Genomic DNA, 16,349 nt, shown 5'->3' with positions numbered 1-16,349 from the left:
TTAAACACGAGAAAGAAAAATATAGCTATATGCAAGATAAATGAAGTCATCAAGAGATTAAGTGGGGAAAGATGACTAATAATTTTGACAGGGGGTAGAGAATGCATCTTCCAGAAACCTTCCTGAAGTAAGGCCACTGAACTTTGGGGAAGATACAAGGAGAAAGAAAAAGCCATTTTGACATACCTCAGTTGAGGGGCAAAGGAGCCAAAACTCTTTAAAAAAAAAAAAAAAATCACAGAACAATTGGCCTTCAACTAAAGGGACTGAATAGTTGAGAAACTTGTTGAGGCAAAGATTATAACTTGCTGAAATGCAGTTTCAGTCTTAGAAGTATATTTTTACTTTTGTTTGTAATCTTTTCTATCCTTATTCCTTGTACTTGGTTCCACTTAAATCCACAACATTTTGTTTAATAATCTTGTTTGACTGTAAATAAGTTCAATACTTTGCTTGAAATATGAGTGTCTGTCAAACCCCAGTTTCTTTAAAGAAAGAGTCAACTTAAATTCTATGGCTAAGTCGAGACTGGCATGATTTTCCGCAAATGCCTTTAACGGAAAAGTTTTTCCGTTAAAAGCTTTTGCGGAAAAGAGTGTCTAGATTGGCCCGGATGCTTTTCCACAAAAGCACTTTTTGCAGAAAAGCATCCGTGCCAATCTAGACACAGTTTCGCGCAAGAAAGCCCCAATCACCATTTTCGCGATTGGGGCTTTTTTGCACAAAACAATACTGCGTTGTCTACACTGGACCTCTTGCGCAAAAGCATTTACTCAAGAGGGCTTTTGCCCAAACGGGAGCAGCATAGCATTTCCGCAAGAACACTGACAATCTTACATGAGATCGTCAGTGTTCTTGAGGAAATTCAAGCGGCCAGTGTAGACAGCTGGCAAGTTTTTCCGCAAAAGCAGATGCTTTTGTGGAAAAACTTGCCAGTCTAGACGCAGCCTCTGAGTGTTCCAGGAGAGGCCTGGATACTACAGGGCAAATGGCTTTGAGGAAAGTCAGGGCTGGGAGAGAGTGCTGGGGGGCATTCTGCAAAAATTAACTGGATGGTAGAAGCAAGACTAGGATTTACAAGCTTGCAAGGCTGACTCTTGGTGTTTGGGCTATAAGCCACAGTAGCACAAAATTTATGGCAAGGCTGGAGAACCTATAGCCCTGGGGCTGAATCCAGCCTCCAAGGCCTGAGGATTACCCTCTTCCCCCCAGCATTGCAGAGCTGGCACTCCAGCCTGTAGCCCTCCCCCCCCCCCCATACCCTGTACTCCACTCCATTCCTGTACCCTACCTTCTGCCCAGCCCACCCACCCGTAGCCTGCTCCTGCATCCTATCACCCTCCCAAATCTACCAACTCCCAATCTATTCCTGCACCCTCCCTCCTGCTCAGACCCCACACCCCAAGCCCACTTCCCAGCAGCCCCTCCCACACACTGTGGCCTCATTTTGGGGCCACAAAACCTATTAGCTCAGGCATCCCTAGGCTCTGGTGTGCAAGGGGACTGGCGTGGGGGTTTTGTTTTTTGCTTTTCACTTTTTGCGACCCCCAACTGACATTTCTAATTCAGCAACCCCCAAACCAAAAAATGTTCCCCACTCTGTTTTTTGGTATGCAGAACTGCAAAGTAGGTTGTGACAATTCCTTAATGATCTGAGTTGAATCCTAAAGCATCACAAATTCCCTCCCTAAACTAGAATAAAGGCTATTAATCTCATATTATTTTAGCATATGGTTATGGAATTAATACTTTCTCTAGTCTTCCCCTTTTGGGACAGATACATGAGAAGCAACACTTACTATCATAAGAGCTGTTCAGGATTTTATTCCATGTGCATCTTACCCTAAGTAGCCTCTTTCTCTTAAGATATCTCTACTCAGCAACATTATTAACATAGCCTGTGTCTACACAGCCAGTAGTTATTTCAACATAATGTCAAAATACTATCAAGCTGCAGGACTTCCCTTATGCCTCATTTTATGAGGCGTAAGGGGAGTTGGAGGGAAGAGTGCAGATAGCACCAAAACTCAAAATAAGCTACGCAAGCCCAATTTGCGTAGCTTATTTCAAGTTAAGCCCTGATATATAGACGCGCCCCAACTGTGAAATTTACCATATGTCAGTGACTTAAGTGTAACTCGTATTTTTCAGGTCTTGGTTATTATTTCTACAAAATACCTCAAATACATTTTAATAAACTGATTCAAGTAAAATATTTTATAACTAGCTGGAGTTACCCAGCGTTGCTCGAGGAAACCGGAGGAACAAAATGTAGAAACACAGTAGTCCATTATCTTTTTTTGAATGGCAGAAAAGTTGCACTGATTTCTATAGGAATTAAAATATACAGTAGAGTCTCGATTATCCGATCTAAATGGGACCAAAGGATGGTCGGATAATCGAAATGTCAGATAATACAGAAAACACCTTGCAGGGTCGAAAGTATTTTCCCCATCAGCTGCCGCTCTGCAGACGCTCGGCTGCTTCATAGGGAGCCACACTGCCCCCGGCCTCCCCCAGCCAGCCACACTGCCCCCGATCTCCTTGATCTCCCCAACTGGCCAGGAGAGATAGGGGAGGTCAGGGGCAGCGCAACTGGCCTGGAGAGAGAGGGGAGGTTGGGAGCAGCACGGCTGGCCGGAGGGGATGGGGGAGATCGGGGTGCCCCACGACCTTCAGGGGGTGGGGGGCCGTTGGTCTCCGGCATCCTGTTGCATGGCCCTGCTCCCACCGCCCTCTTCTCTCACCACCTTTGTCTACGCACTGCCCGGCACCTTCCCTTCCACACTTGCTCTGCCAGCTCCGCCGCCTGCACAATTGCCTTGGGTGGCCACAGGCAGGTCGGATAACATGGAATGTCGGATAAAGGAAGGTTGGATAATCGAGACTCTACTGTAGGTCCGCCTCATCCCTGGGGAAGGGGGGGGCGACCACCAGGTGGAGGGGAGGTTACACGTGGGAGAGGCGCCCCAGCTCACGCCCGGGGCTGCAGGTGACGTGGGGGGCAGGGCTGGTGCCCGAGCCATTGTGCATGCGGGGGTCGGGGCACTGTGTGCGCCGGCACGGGGGCGGGGAGGGAAGGGAGCGTGCTGGGGACCTAGGGTGGGCGGGGCAGCCCCAGCGCAGCACAGCACAGCAGGTTACTTTTTTATTTTTACAACTTGAGATCGGGCCCAAATGGGTCCAAAAGTACCTTAAAACCTTCTCCTGGATGAAAGGTTGTCCCGTGGAAAGTTTGGTTGCAGTAGCTCTTATAGTGTCCAAGTTATTAGCGCACAAACTTACAAACATTCTCCTTTATACATTAGATAAAGTTCTCATGCTTCAGACATTAACAATTCATTTTGCATATTTCTATGTAATTTCAAAGCTGTGTAAGTGATAGCATGTTAAAATAAAAATGGCATAAACTATCTTCCCAAATAGTATCTACAGTTCACATCCTTTTCAGTTTACTATAATCACAAAACCTAAGTTCAGAATGAACATCCATAAAATTGTCCCAATTGTCGTCAAGGGACAATGTTAAAATATAAGTGACAAAAGAATTAGAAGTGTATTAATGTACAGACTTCAGGAGAAGGATAATTTAAGAGGGTAAACTATTTGAATAGAGACACCTCTATACCTTAAAATAAGTTATGAAATATTGTATTTACTATTGAAGAGGGATTCTCCTATCCAGCTTTATGAGAAGCTCTTAAATCCTCGAAGTGTTACACATCCAGTAATTAATACTTAGTTATGAAATGCCTAAAAATTATTATATTTTTGGAAATAGCCTTCAGGTTATACAACCTTATAGACTCATAGACTTTAAGGTCAGAAGGGACCATTATGATCATCTAGTCCGACCCCCTGCACAATGCAGGCCACAGAATCTCACCCACCCCCTCCTAAAATCATCCTCTCACCTATCTCTCAGATATTGAAGCCTTCAAATACTTTGAAGACCCCAAGATGCAGAGAATCCTCCAGCTGTGATCTGTACCCCATGCTATAGACGAACGCAAAAAACCTCCAGGGCCTCTGCCAATCTACCCTGGAGGAAAATTCCTTCCCGACCCCAAATATGGCGATCAGCTAAACCCTGAGCATGTGAGCAAGACTCACCAGCCAGACACCCAGAAAGTTCTCTATAATAACTCCTATCATCCCTCCATTGACCTATTTACCACTGACAATGAATGGTCAATTAGTTACCAAGATCATGTTATCTCATCAAACCATCCCCTTCATAAACCCATCTAGTTTAATCTTGCAGACAGCTAGATCTTTTGCCCCCACTACTTCCCTTGGAAGGCCATTCCAGAACCTCACTCCTCTAATGGTTAGAAACCTTTGTCTAATTTCAAGTCTAAACTTCCTACTAGCCAGCTTATATCCATTTGTTCATGTGTCCACATTGGTATTAAGCTTAAATAATTCCTCTCCCTCCCTGGTATTTATCCCTCTAATATATTTAAAGAGAGCAATCATGTCCCCCCTCGGCCTTCTTTTGGTTAAGGTAAACAAGCCAAGCTCCTTGAGTCTCCTTTAATAAGACAGGTTTTCCATTCCTTGGATCATCCTAGTGGCCCTTCTTTATACCTGTTCCAGTTTGAATTCATCCTTCATAAACATGGGAGACCAAACTGCACACAGTATTCCAAATGGGGGCTCACCAATGCCTTATATAATGGCACTAACACCTCCTTATCCCTACTGGAAATACCTCGCCTAATACATCCCAAGACCGTATTAGCCTTTTTCACGGTCATGTCACAATGGCAGTTCATAGTCATCCTATAATCAACCAGGACTCCAAGGTCCTTCTCCTCCTCCGTTACTTCCAACTGATGTGTCCCCAGTTTATAACTAAAATTCGTATTAATCCCTAAATGCATAACCTTACACTTCTCACTATTAAATTTCATCCTATTGCTATCACTCCAACTTAATCTACACTGGTGCTGTAAATTGAAAATTACTTGTTTATACAGGACTAACCAAAAAAAGTGTTTTTACTCCCAAATAAGAGTATAACAAAAGTACACTAGTACACTTGAACCTCTTTAATCTGGAAACCCTGGGAAACAGGGTTTGCTGGATTAAAGATTTTGTCAGGCAGGGGAAGGAGTGAGGGGGATGGGAGTAGGGCACTTACCAGGCCCACTGTGTCCCTTGCTGCTCTCAGGCACTGCCACTATGAAAGGGAATTGCTGTGCTGCTATTCCCCAACCTGGGGGAGCAGGAGAAGCAGCAATGTTCAGAGCCGCTTCCACTTTCACCTGCTAAGTGTACTACAGGTGTTCCTGAATTACGGACGTACGAAGGTTATAGCATACCAAAGAACAGCTGACATTATAAAACATAGTCACAAGCAAGCAAGTCACATTAAATGTTAGAAATACCATATGGTCACTGAACAAGAGAACTGCAGCAACTGCTAAACCAATTTAAACTAACAAAGAGAGGTCTCTGTACTTGGTTATTTTTGCATTTTGTTGAAATGACCACTACATGTAATGTACAACAATACTGTTAACTCAAACGTTTGATTAATTCTACAACCTTATCAGAATTAAGGGTTTGGAGGGAAAAGAATGCATACTACTCAGATCGACAGTTAACATATGAGAAACATTACTGTGAGTCATTCAGCAGCTTCCTCATGGGAAAGAGTAACATTTTGAGAGCTATAAGTGTTTGCACATGTTGTTTTACCTTTGTTCTTTTAGTGTCTTATTTCTCACCTCTTAACATGTTAAGACTTGGGGAGCTACTAATTTCACTGCCTTCTTTTTCTTCCTGTGGCCCTCTGGGATCATCCCCCTCATTTCACCCTCTTTTCTTTCTGTTTCAGTGACCCTCCCACCAGTCCAGGAGAACTGGACATGCCATTCTCTGGGGACACTGATACAGTGGTTCCCAGCCGCTGGTCTGCAGACTGCTGCCGGTCCACGAACCCATGACTGTTGGGCTGCGGCGGCTGCCAGAGCTGAAGCCATGGTGGCTAATTTTGCCCAGCAGCGGCACTGGGGCTGAGGCAGCAGCAGGAGGCAGCACCTTCCTCCCTACTCCAACCCAGGTAAGATGGCAGCCCAGCCAGGACTCCATGCTTCCCCCACCCTTCTCTCTACCAATGGGGGTGCGAGACATGCTTGGGGAGGGGGCACAAAGGAGGAGAAAGTGTGCATGCTGCCAACTGCTGCTTTCCTTGCCCGCATGACTTATGTTGCCCAGTGTCAGCAGAGCAGGTGCCACCCTCTCTCCTCCCATCCTGGTAAGATGGCAGCCCAGCTGGGGCTCTGTGCTCCCCCTCCCACCTCTACCCCAAGATATGCTTGGGGTGGGAGGGGACGCACTTCGAACACCTGCTCCCCATGTCCACATGGCAGCAATGGCCACATTCCCTAGAGAGGCAGCCTCGCATTGGGGCATGCAGGGGTGGGGCGGGATCAAAGGGGTGTTAGGTGAAGACATGGTCAGGTCATGGGGCAAGAGGGCGTTGGCATGGACTGTAGGGGTCAGAGATTAAAGGGTCAAAGGGCGCATGGGGTGGAGTCAAAGGATATTAGGCACTGGGGAGCAAGGGGCTGGGTTGGGGCTAAGCTAACAGGTAACATTTTATTTCCATATTTGCACATTCATTATTTGCATAATGAATATGCAAATAAAATGTTACCAGTCTGTCAAAAGTTTGTGAATCGGTTTGCCGGTCTGTGATACAAAAAAGGCTGGGAACCACTGCACTTACAGATACTAAGAGCTGGCCATGCAGGACTCTGAAAAAGACAAGTTAAAAGAAGAGACAGGGCAAAAAAAAACCAGATACATACTACAATTGCTCTCCATTTCCCTCCCCCCACCAAAAGGCTCTCAAACTCCCATCCAGTCATCCAGGGATCAGAAGCATAGCTTTGATCTTGAACTCACATCTCTTGTATTAAGTAGGGCTGACAGAAGTTTAGGGGTGTTTGTTCACAGGAGATTTTGGTACTTAATTTGTTTGCCTTCTGATTTACACTGAAAGAAAATTTAACAAAATTTCCTCTCCCCTCCCCCCAAAAAAAGATTCTCCCAAAATTTTATTTTAGAAAAATTGAAATATGGTGTTCCTGAAACTAAATGAGAAATTTATTTCTTGCCAATTTTACAGCTGCTATTCAGGCTCCTAATGGTGCTCCTAGAGTGAGGAAAGCCCTCCAGGACCCTAAGTCCCAGCCCTAGCAGGGCTCCAGAAGTTGTCTGGTTTCTATCAGAGCTGCAGACCCTGAAATTTGTCCATGTTTCAGCTAAAGTTTAGTCAAGACTATGACAGATTTGTCAAAAAAGTCTCTAAAATTAATTGTTGTTTTCTGATTAAACATTTTGATGGAAAATTTCTGATTAGCTCTAGTATTGAGAGCAAAAGAAGAGCGCCACTCTCACTTTTTACTTAGTTTATGGTTGCTGCTATGTATATTTCAAAAACTTGAGCATTTAAGATAAAAATTAACAGTGAGGGGAGGAGAGGCATATATTCAGTCATAGCTCATACACATTTAATTATCACATTGCAAAAAACCAAAACCAAACTTAATTCTGCTGCTACAGACACATCCGGTCTCAAAACTACAGACACCACCTCCCTCCGATATCTTATTTGCCATAAAGAAACAATATTTTCACCCCATCCATCAGAAAGTACAAAGATTTCATATCATTCTCCTCATATACTCTCAACGTCCCATTCTATCTTCTGTATTTCACTCACTTACTGGACAGGATCTCACTTTCTACCTGTCCATCCATCTCCAAACATCTTCTAGTCACTCACCATGCTGTAACATCATCTGGAGTCAGTTCAAAGGGGATACAGAAGCACTATTCATCTCATCCCAGATTCACTACACTAACCTCTCCAAAATCATATAAGGAACCCCCAAGACAATCCCATAGCCCACACCGCTTATCCTGTCTCGGGGAATCTTCAGAGATGGAAGAATCTTGAGGTAAATGCAGAAACATACATAAAAATAAGTTCACAGTCTTCCCACACTAGGAACAGCATTTTTTTTTCTTAATATCTCCACATCATGTCACCTGTACTAGACAAAGACAACAGCAGAATGGCTGGAAAACCTGAGGGGGAGAAAGTTTGTGATAAAATATTTGTGGACATCATAACAGAGGACCAACAACCCCTCCCCAGATTTTTAATCTCAGAGTTGGAAGCAATATCTGAGGACTAAGATTATTGCAGTGGCAAAGGACAGCGTGGCAGTTGCCAGAGAAAGCAGTGCCAGGTCCAAAAACACCACAGAAAGAGGGAGATGCAGAGACAACTCCTGGGCACAATACAAAGCTGAAATGCCCTATTACAGCTTTTAATTAGGACAATCAGCAATACAATACTGCAAACCACTCCCAGCCATATTAGGTAGCCCCTGAACAATGCAGGCTACAGTGAACAAGAGTAACTCCTCCTTGGCATAAATCCACAGCAGTGCTCCTAGGCCATTCCCCTCAAACTCAAGCTGAGGTCATTGATAACAATGGAACTTGGACCCCAGCTCATTTGACACTTCTATTGCCCCTAATAACTTAAAACCTTGGCATACCATACGAGAAGGCTCACAAAGCAGAAGAGGCGGAACAAAACCAAATACTTGTCTGTGAATCTAAACCTTTTCCCCTTTGTATTAAGCACGGCACTGTCACACGTGGCTGTTTTCATTTGCTGGTGATATAATGAAAGGGTGTTTTGTAGTTAGATAATAAATTACTGATATATTGTGTCTAATTAAAAGCTGTTTTTCAGCTATGTTTCAGTTGAATGTTCACTTGTTTGTTATGCAACTGATTAATACAAATCTTTTAAAATATCAAATCTTCATAAGGAGTTGGTGACAGTTCATTTTACACAGAAAAGATGTTTGCACTAATTCACAGGGCTTTGCAAATACACACAGGCAACGACAGTAGGTGCAGTAAGGACTGCTGATTCAGTTTCATTTTTACACCTCCCATAAAGTACTCTGAACTGAACAAATACTTCAAACCTCATTCTTTCCAGGAGTTAATGTGTGGATGCACATGTACAATTCAGGCCAGAGCCTCAAGAGCAACAGGCTTCCCTAATACTACTGTCATAGCTGTCTGCACTACGTCTGTGGTTTGAGCAACTAGCAAAACATCCAGAGTCTCTACACCTCAGCCTCCCACCCATCACTAGAGGCTCTCTCCTTTACTCACAAATACTGTGCAAACACAACATGGTACTACAATTGTGACATGTTTTTCTGCTGCTTCCAGCCTATTCAACAAATTGCACCACCTCTCTTCCAAACAGCCAAATGCACTCCAGTCAGTCCTACTGAGGTGATTGTGAAGACAGTTTCCCTCCTGTTGTCCAAGCAGCCTGTAAATGGTTTCCACAACCAGGGAAACAGAGGGTTGGCTGCTCTTCCAGCATAACCCAATGAACATCCACACCATTAAGGTTCATAGGGCTCCCAATGACAAATATTCCCTTTTCCATTAATTTAAACAGTGAAGATTTCCAAAAAATGCTAGCAACATAGACATAGTATTTGTGTGTTAACTGCTACACTGATCTACAAACTCTTGGAGGACCATGGCAAAATACTTTTTGTGTATGAGTTCTGAGCCCTGATTAGGATGAAGATAGGAAATAGGAACATGAGTCCCATCACATTATGGGACGTTCATGTATGCAAAATAACTTTCTGAGCATTACAAGGCTTCATACTCTGACACAACAGCATCTTTTCCATGGCATCACACACCTGCATAACTATGGCCCCAAGAGTTGATCTCTTCATTCCAAATTGGTTTGCTAGACAGGCTGAATTTGAGGGTGACCAACTTCCAGGTGGCTTTATGCAACCTGGCCGTGGATATGGAACACCGCAAGGCTGGTACACTACTGTTGCAACTCTTGGATTAGCTCAGTACATATTTCTAGAAAGAATGACTTCTACTTCCCGAAATTCTCTTGTCCCTGCTAGTGGTCCCAGGTCTGCAGAACTATCTTTTCCAACCAATCTATGCTGGATTCCCACACCCACAAAGAGCACTGCATGCTGTGAAGATGCTTCAGGAATCAGTTTTCTACTATCAGTTGTTCAGTACCTTCCTCTTCTCCCTCATTTATTTCCCAATTTGATTACTGCTGAAGCCCTTGATGCTGTAGCTATGACAATCTGCTCAGTAGTGTGGCTGGTGAAGTTCAAAGCCAAATTCTTCTGAGTGCTGACACACACAACTCAACCAGGTTGCCAACATAGTGGCGCTGAGCAATGCTAAGTCCATCACGGCCAACGACAGTTCAAAAATTGCCTAGCCTAATCAGGAAGTAAGTATAAAGCAGAGATATAATCAATCATGGGATTTTTTTTTTATTTAAATTGAACTTGCTTGGCTTTTCCTGCATCCCCCCCCACCCCCCATGCACAGTAAGCAAAATGCACACTTGCTCTGCTGCAAAGCTAAAAAGCATGGGTTGGCAGCTGGATTCCCACGAGCAGGGGGGAGGGGCAGGAGGGAAGAACCAGTATTTCAGAGGCAGCAGCTAGTGCATGCCGGGAACTGGCTTAAAAGCCAGCTCCTGGGGAGCCAGCTGCCACTGCAGATGCAGGTAACCATATAACCATGGACTTTTTCAGCAGTTTACACAATTACCTGAATTTTAACATCCCTAGCATATACAATGCACACTGACAGTGGGCACACCTTTCCATGCATGCGATAGCAGTTTGAGCACTATGCGTTATTTGACGTGCAGGGGGGAAGTGTGATTAAGTCTCCCCGTGTAGACTAGCCCAGTGGTTCCCATCCTTTTTTATACTGGGAACCAGTAAATCCATTTGCAAACTTGCAGCACAGCGGCAACATCTGCATATTCATTATGCAAATAAAACATTTTCTGTTTGCCAAAATACGTATCCCTGCCCCTTCATACACTCCAACCTTGATTCCTGCAGCCCCCCCATATTATATTATTTTATTTTATTCAGTCCCAGTGGCCAGAACAACTGCCCACTGGACAGAGCAGATCCTGCCTCCCGCCATGCAGCAGGTTCCATCCCCCTCTGCGCACAGCAGGTCTCAGCCTCCTCCTCACCCCAACCAACCCTACCCTGCCCAGCTGTGGCAGGTGCCAACCCTCCCCCCCCCGTCCCCGAGCTGGCCCCACCCACCCCATGGTGGTGGCACAGGCCCTGCCCTCAGCTACTGGGACAGGCCCCAAAAGCTCACAACACGGCTGTAGCCTTGCCCAGCACCGCAGCCACTTTCCACACGGCTGTTGGAGCTGGAATTGGGATCAGGAGAGGCTGCCCCAGTAGGGACAGCCTTACCATGGCCCTGGCTCCAGCCCTTCCCGCCACCCTACTCACCCTGCTGCTGCATGGTAAAGGGGGTGGAAAGGAATTTCCTTACAGGGAACTCTAGTGGGCAGGACTAATCAAAAGCTGGGGGGGAGAGGAGGGGGAGGCATGGCAAGGCAATGTGCCACAATCCACCAGGCAGGGGTTCACGGCTTGCCACTGGTCCACGGACCAGTGGTTGGGAATCACTAGACTAGCCCACTGTTTAACTCATTTTCTCAACAGAATACCACCACCAAAAAAAAGTAAAATAAAACATCAGCATGTTTACAAGTCACCATGCTGCACACTCTGCTTGTGCATTAAGCCCTTTCCCACCCCAAATCTTTGTTGGTCCGATCTAGTAAGAGTGTATACTCTTCAGGACAGAGACTCTTTCTTGTCTACACTTATACAATACATGCCACAATGGGACCCTGATCTCACGTAAGTGGTATCACAATACAAAAAAACCCACATTATTATTGGGTGATTAAAGTGCTTAAAATACAAAGGGTACATGATCCTCAATTTCTCCAGCAATGTACATTTAAATGGTTTGGCCAATTGCCTTCAAATCTTCCAAATAATGTATGTAATTCATGTTTTCCTATGCAAAGCTACACAACGAGAGGGTGTAAGGTTGTGACAATGTCATTAATTTGGGACCTGTTACTGTTATGATGATAGGAAGGTCTCTAGGAGATGAGCAGAGATGCGTAATTAGACGGCAGCAGGAGCATCAGCAGAGCCAGCCCAAGCTACAGGCTGACCCGGCTACTGCCCGGGGCACCTCATTATAGGGGGCACCATTCAGGGCTGCCGGACCAGGCAGGGGCAGGGCCACGCATGCGCCAGGTAGCGCCACGGAGCAAGGTCGTGCATGTGCCGCACGAATGGCTCAGGCCAGCCCTGAGCATCAGCAACAACAAACAGAAAAGACAGTTTCCAGATACTGAAAAGTAAGTCACAATTCTAAGTCTCTGTCTACAAAGTACCTCTGCATAAATTATTTCATTCAGTGGTGTGAACTCCTCTCTCCTCCCTCCCTCAAGCAACAGTTACATCAACATAACCACTTTTAGTCACAGCACGATGTCAGTGTACATGCAGACATGCTCTTAATCTTGTAATTTATTTTTACTTTGATTTTTACTTTGTTAAATGTAAGCATAGGCAGCGGATCAGAATCATCTAATGATGTGCATGTGTACTTCGGGATATCTATTTTAGTATATATTTATTTACATGTACGATGTAAATATTGTGGTAGAAAATTTAAATTGGTTGATATAAAACGTATGCAGAAAGGTGCATCAAAGCCAAAAGAAATGAACATGCCCTACACTTCACAAGTGCTTCAGAACATTAATAATGCCCCAAAGTTCTTTGTAGAACCAAAACAGACTACCCCAGATGTAACTCTCTATGCATAATCAAACACACATTTTACACTTTTAAATCCTTTATGAACCACCTCTTGACAACCTTTCTATGGCCCCAGCACTGTAAGATACATATCTATTTAAAAGTGAGGCATGGGTGTGAGTACTATAATGCCACCGACAGCCCAGGTGCCCAGAGCACCATTTGCGGGTCTAGTGCTTTTGCTATAACTGGAGATATTAACCTGTTTTACAGCTTGTACGTAGACCAGCCATGCCATGTTTCAAAGAAAAATTACTTATTTACCCAAAGGCTAATATAAGATTAATCTTCCCCACCACCCTTGAGCCCAGGAATGAAAGGAATCCTAGCATCTTCTTCCCCTTATCCTTTTCAGCAGGGGGAATGAAAGGAAAACAGGCTGCTCTTTCCATCAGGACATCATCCTTTAACAGTGCTGCTACTCCATTTTTCATATTTGCCCCCAACTAGCCAGTGCCTGAAGTTTTTCCAAGCACTGCTTTTACACATGAGCAGGATGTCATGAGAAACTATTACATTCAAGCAGATACACAATGTGTCTCTGAATGGAGTCACTTGCCAAATTATACAATTTCTAATTTCTTCATGCATCCTCACAACCAGCGTGTCCTAAATATAAACTGGAGGAAAGGAGAGTAACTTTTCAAAACATGTTCAAGTCTCGCAAGTACTATTTACTTTAATATGAATGGTAAAGCCTAAATCCTTAATGTATACGCATTCTTAGGAATGAGTGAAAAAAAAAATCAAGTAACTTCTTATGCACAGCTTTTTAGATAAGGGACAGAAGAAAGAACCAAGGCTATTCATTTAGCACACCTTTAAATATAGTAATATTGCTGTGTCCTCTCAGGCCTAGGAGGTCTTCAGGTAAGATTCCTCCCTCCCCACATCACCTGACAAGCACTAATTATTTAGTACATACACTAGAGGTCCTCAGCAATCCCATCAGTGACTCACTTGATGACAGAATCACTGCAAAGATGAGAATAATACTTTTTCTTCCAAAATAATTAGTAGTCTTGTGGCACCTTATAGAGTAACAAAATACGTAGTATCATGAGCTTTTGTGGAGAAGACTCTCTTCCTCAGATGAATTGGAGTGGAAATAACAGAAACCAAGATATATAACATTTCTGCTCCAACTCATCTGATGAAGTGGGTCTCACCCACGAAAGCGCATGATGCTATGTATTTGTTAGTTTCTAAGATGCCACAAGACTACTCATCATTTTTGAAGTTACCCCACTGTTCCATTTCCTGCAGCACTGATGTCACCAATTAAAATCTCAGAGACATTGCTAATGTCTTCCTGAGCTAGAATTTCAACTTCTTTGGGTACCAGGGTTAAAAAAGTAAGAGGAGACTCTGCAAATGGCTGGAAAAATCTTATCAATGGGATAATAGCCACAGAAAACCTCTTTCAAAAGCACTTCCAAATCCATGACAAACCCAAGTGCCCTTATATTATTATTATTGGTGTTGAAACGGGAGAGAAAGGGAGAAGAGCTCTGATTAGCCCGAGGCCATCCATCCCTATTGCTGCCCCGAGAGGCACTTGCTCCCACACAGCGAAGGAGCCACGAAGCCAACAAAGCACCTCACGTACCGGCTTTCAAAACACACCCGTGCACGGCCGCTACGAGAAACACCTGGGGTTGCGTGCCCGGCTCCTGCCCCAGGGCCAGCGCAGGGGCGCGCCCGCAAACCCACCTCGGAGCCGACCGGGCTGTCACGGGGCGGGGGAGCGCGCGGCCCCTTCCCCGCCCGGCTGGCCCGGCACAGCCCCCAGCGAGTCACACGCGGCGGAATAAAACCGCCCCACGGGAGCGAGGCCTACGCCAGCCCGGGCAGGGCTCGGGGCCAGCCCGCCCCCGGCAGCCTTGACCCCATCGCGGCGGGGGCATCCCCGCGGGACCCGCTCCCCTCCGAGAGGAGCCCTCCCCCAGCACGGGAGCGCGGCGGGACCAGCCCCGAAGCGGGGCAGCCCAGCCCAGCCCAGCCCCTGGTCTCAGCGCGGACCGGTCCGGGCGGGCGGGGGTTATGCAGCGGGGGCCGGGGTGTACCTGGCTCCTGCCCGGTGCGGAGCCCCGGGGGCGGGGTTCCCCTTGCGCCCCCTCTCACTCCGTTGTTGTCTCTGTGCGGCAGGAAGCGCGTGAGCGGCCCCGCTAGCGGCGTCCCCAGCGCGGCGTAGTTACCATGGGGCGGACGCCCCCTCCCGCCGGAAGTCGCTGCCGGGAAGGGGGCGGGCCGGGGTCGGTCGCCATCTTGAGTGTGGCGCGGCGGGACCGCGGGGCTCCGGCTGCCCCGGACTCAAGACGCGAAGGGGTTTGGGTGGCGCCGCTCCCGTTCTGCGCTCGGGAAACTGCAGCGAGCGCCCAGCAACGCCAGCGCCGACGCACCAGCCCCGGGGCGGAGCCTCAAGCGCTCCCGCTGCAAGCCCGCCAGACGGGTCGGGGAAGGCCCAGCGCTGGGGCGAAGGGCCATTAGGTGTCTGGCGGGGATGGAGGCTCCAGCCCCAGATGTGACACCGGGCACAAGCCGGAAAGGGGCGCGTGGCACTGATCCGTCACTCCCTGTCTGCCTGAGCCCGGGGCAGCTGCAGGCAGGCCCTGCTCCCCAGCCCTGCCCCTAGCCGCTCCTATAGCGTGTGCCCCGAAGAGCATCCCACTGCAAGCCGCTCCCTGGCATCCCTAGTGAGTTTTAGCTGGCCTGCCGGCTTCTGTCCACGCCCATTGAGTAATGTGTAAACTGTATCAGCTGTGTGCCCTCAGTGGAAAACTGGGAACATACTCTGCAATATTTTGCAAGGTGCATGTACTATAAATACCCAGGGGATCATGCACCTGTGAAGAAAATGTGGTACTAAAAGGTGTTTGCGAGATAACTCTGGGGGGGAAGGAGGAAATAAATGTATCCCCAAGGAAAGATACGCCATTACTGCCAACCAGGTGTCCATCAGCAATAACATGGCAAGCAGTAATTCATTTGAAACAGAGGGTAGAAATCATTTAGTTTGCATTTTAGCAAACACCAAGGGGAAAGCTGCCTCCACAAAATTTCCTTCAGCCACAGCTTCCATGTTTCTATCTTTACAGCTTGAATGAACTTTCCTTTGGAGGGTAATCTTCAGAAGAATCCATTTCAAAGGTTCACTGGATTATTAAAAAAAAAAGACATAGTCCCATGTTATCTTTTCATCTAGGATGACAAAGAAACTGAGCACAGTAGCTCCCGAGGAGAGAGATGACCATGGGGCAGTCAACTGTCTTGCTATAAGAAGTTTGTGGTCTGAAGCTTAGACAATGCATGTTAAAGTTTTAGCATCAGAAAATGTATTTTTACATTGTAACGCTGTCTAATATTCCTTCTGCTCAATATCACTTAAAATCATCTCTCCTTTTGTTAATAAGCTTGCTTTACTTTTCATCTGCAACAGCCCAGTGCTATGATTGAATTGTTAGGTCACTTAAAGTGACAAGCCTGGGCATTTTGTCTCTTCAGGGGAACAAACAAACTACTACTCATATATGTGGTTCAAGAAAGAGCTGGAAATTGCAGATCACA

The 16,349-nt window shown here is 46.1% G+C and overlaps 1 protein-coding gene across 3 annotated transcripts in view; it reads right to left on the bottom strand.

Annotated features, from left to right (window-relative positions):
* Positions 1-15,309, bottom strand: part of DISP1 (dispatched RND transporter family member 1) — a 187,642-nt gene extending 172,333 nt beyond the window's left edge. For 2 of the 3 annotated variants that reach the window (XM_006115598.5, XM_006115599.5), the window contains exon 1: positions 14,849-15,208. The gene's annotated coding sequence lies outside the window, so the exon portion shown is untranslated. Of the gene's footprint in view, positions 1-14,848 lie in introns of all 3 variants that reach the window. The other variant, XM_075925248.2, reaches the window with a different exon arrangement.
* Between the last annotated feature and the right edge of the window lie 1,040 nt (positions 15,310-16,349).

This window comes from Pelodiscus sinensis, chromosome 3 (genome assembly GCF_052426305.1).
Source record: "Pelodiscus sinensis isolate ZL-2025 chromosome 3, ASM5242630v1, whole genome shotgun sequence".
Lineage (NCBI taxonomy): Eukaryota > Metazoa > Chordata > Testudines > Trionychidae > Pelodiscus > Pelodiscus sinensis.
The sequence above is the reverse complement of the archived record's forward strand: the minus strand, read 5'-3'. Positions and strand labels throughout refer to the sequence as shown.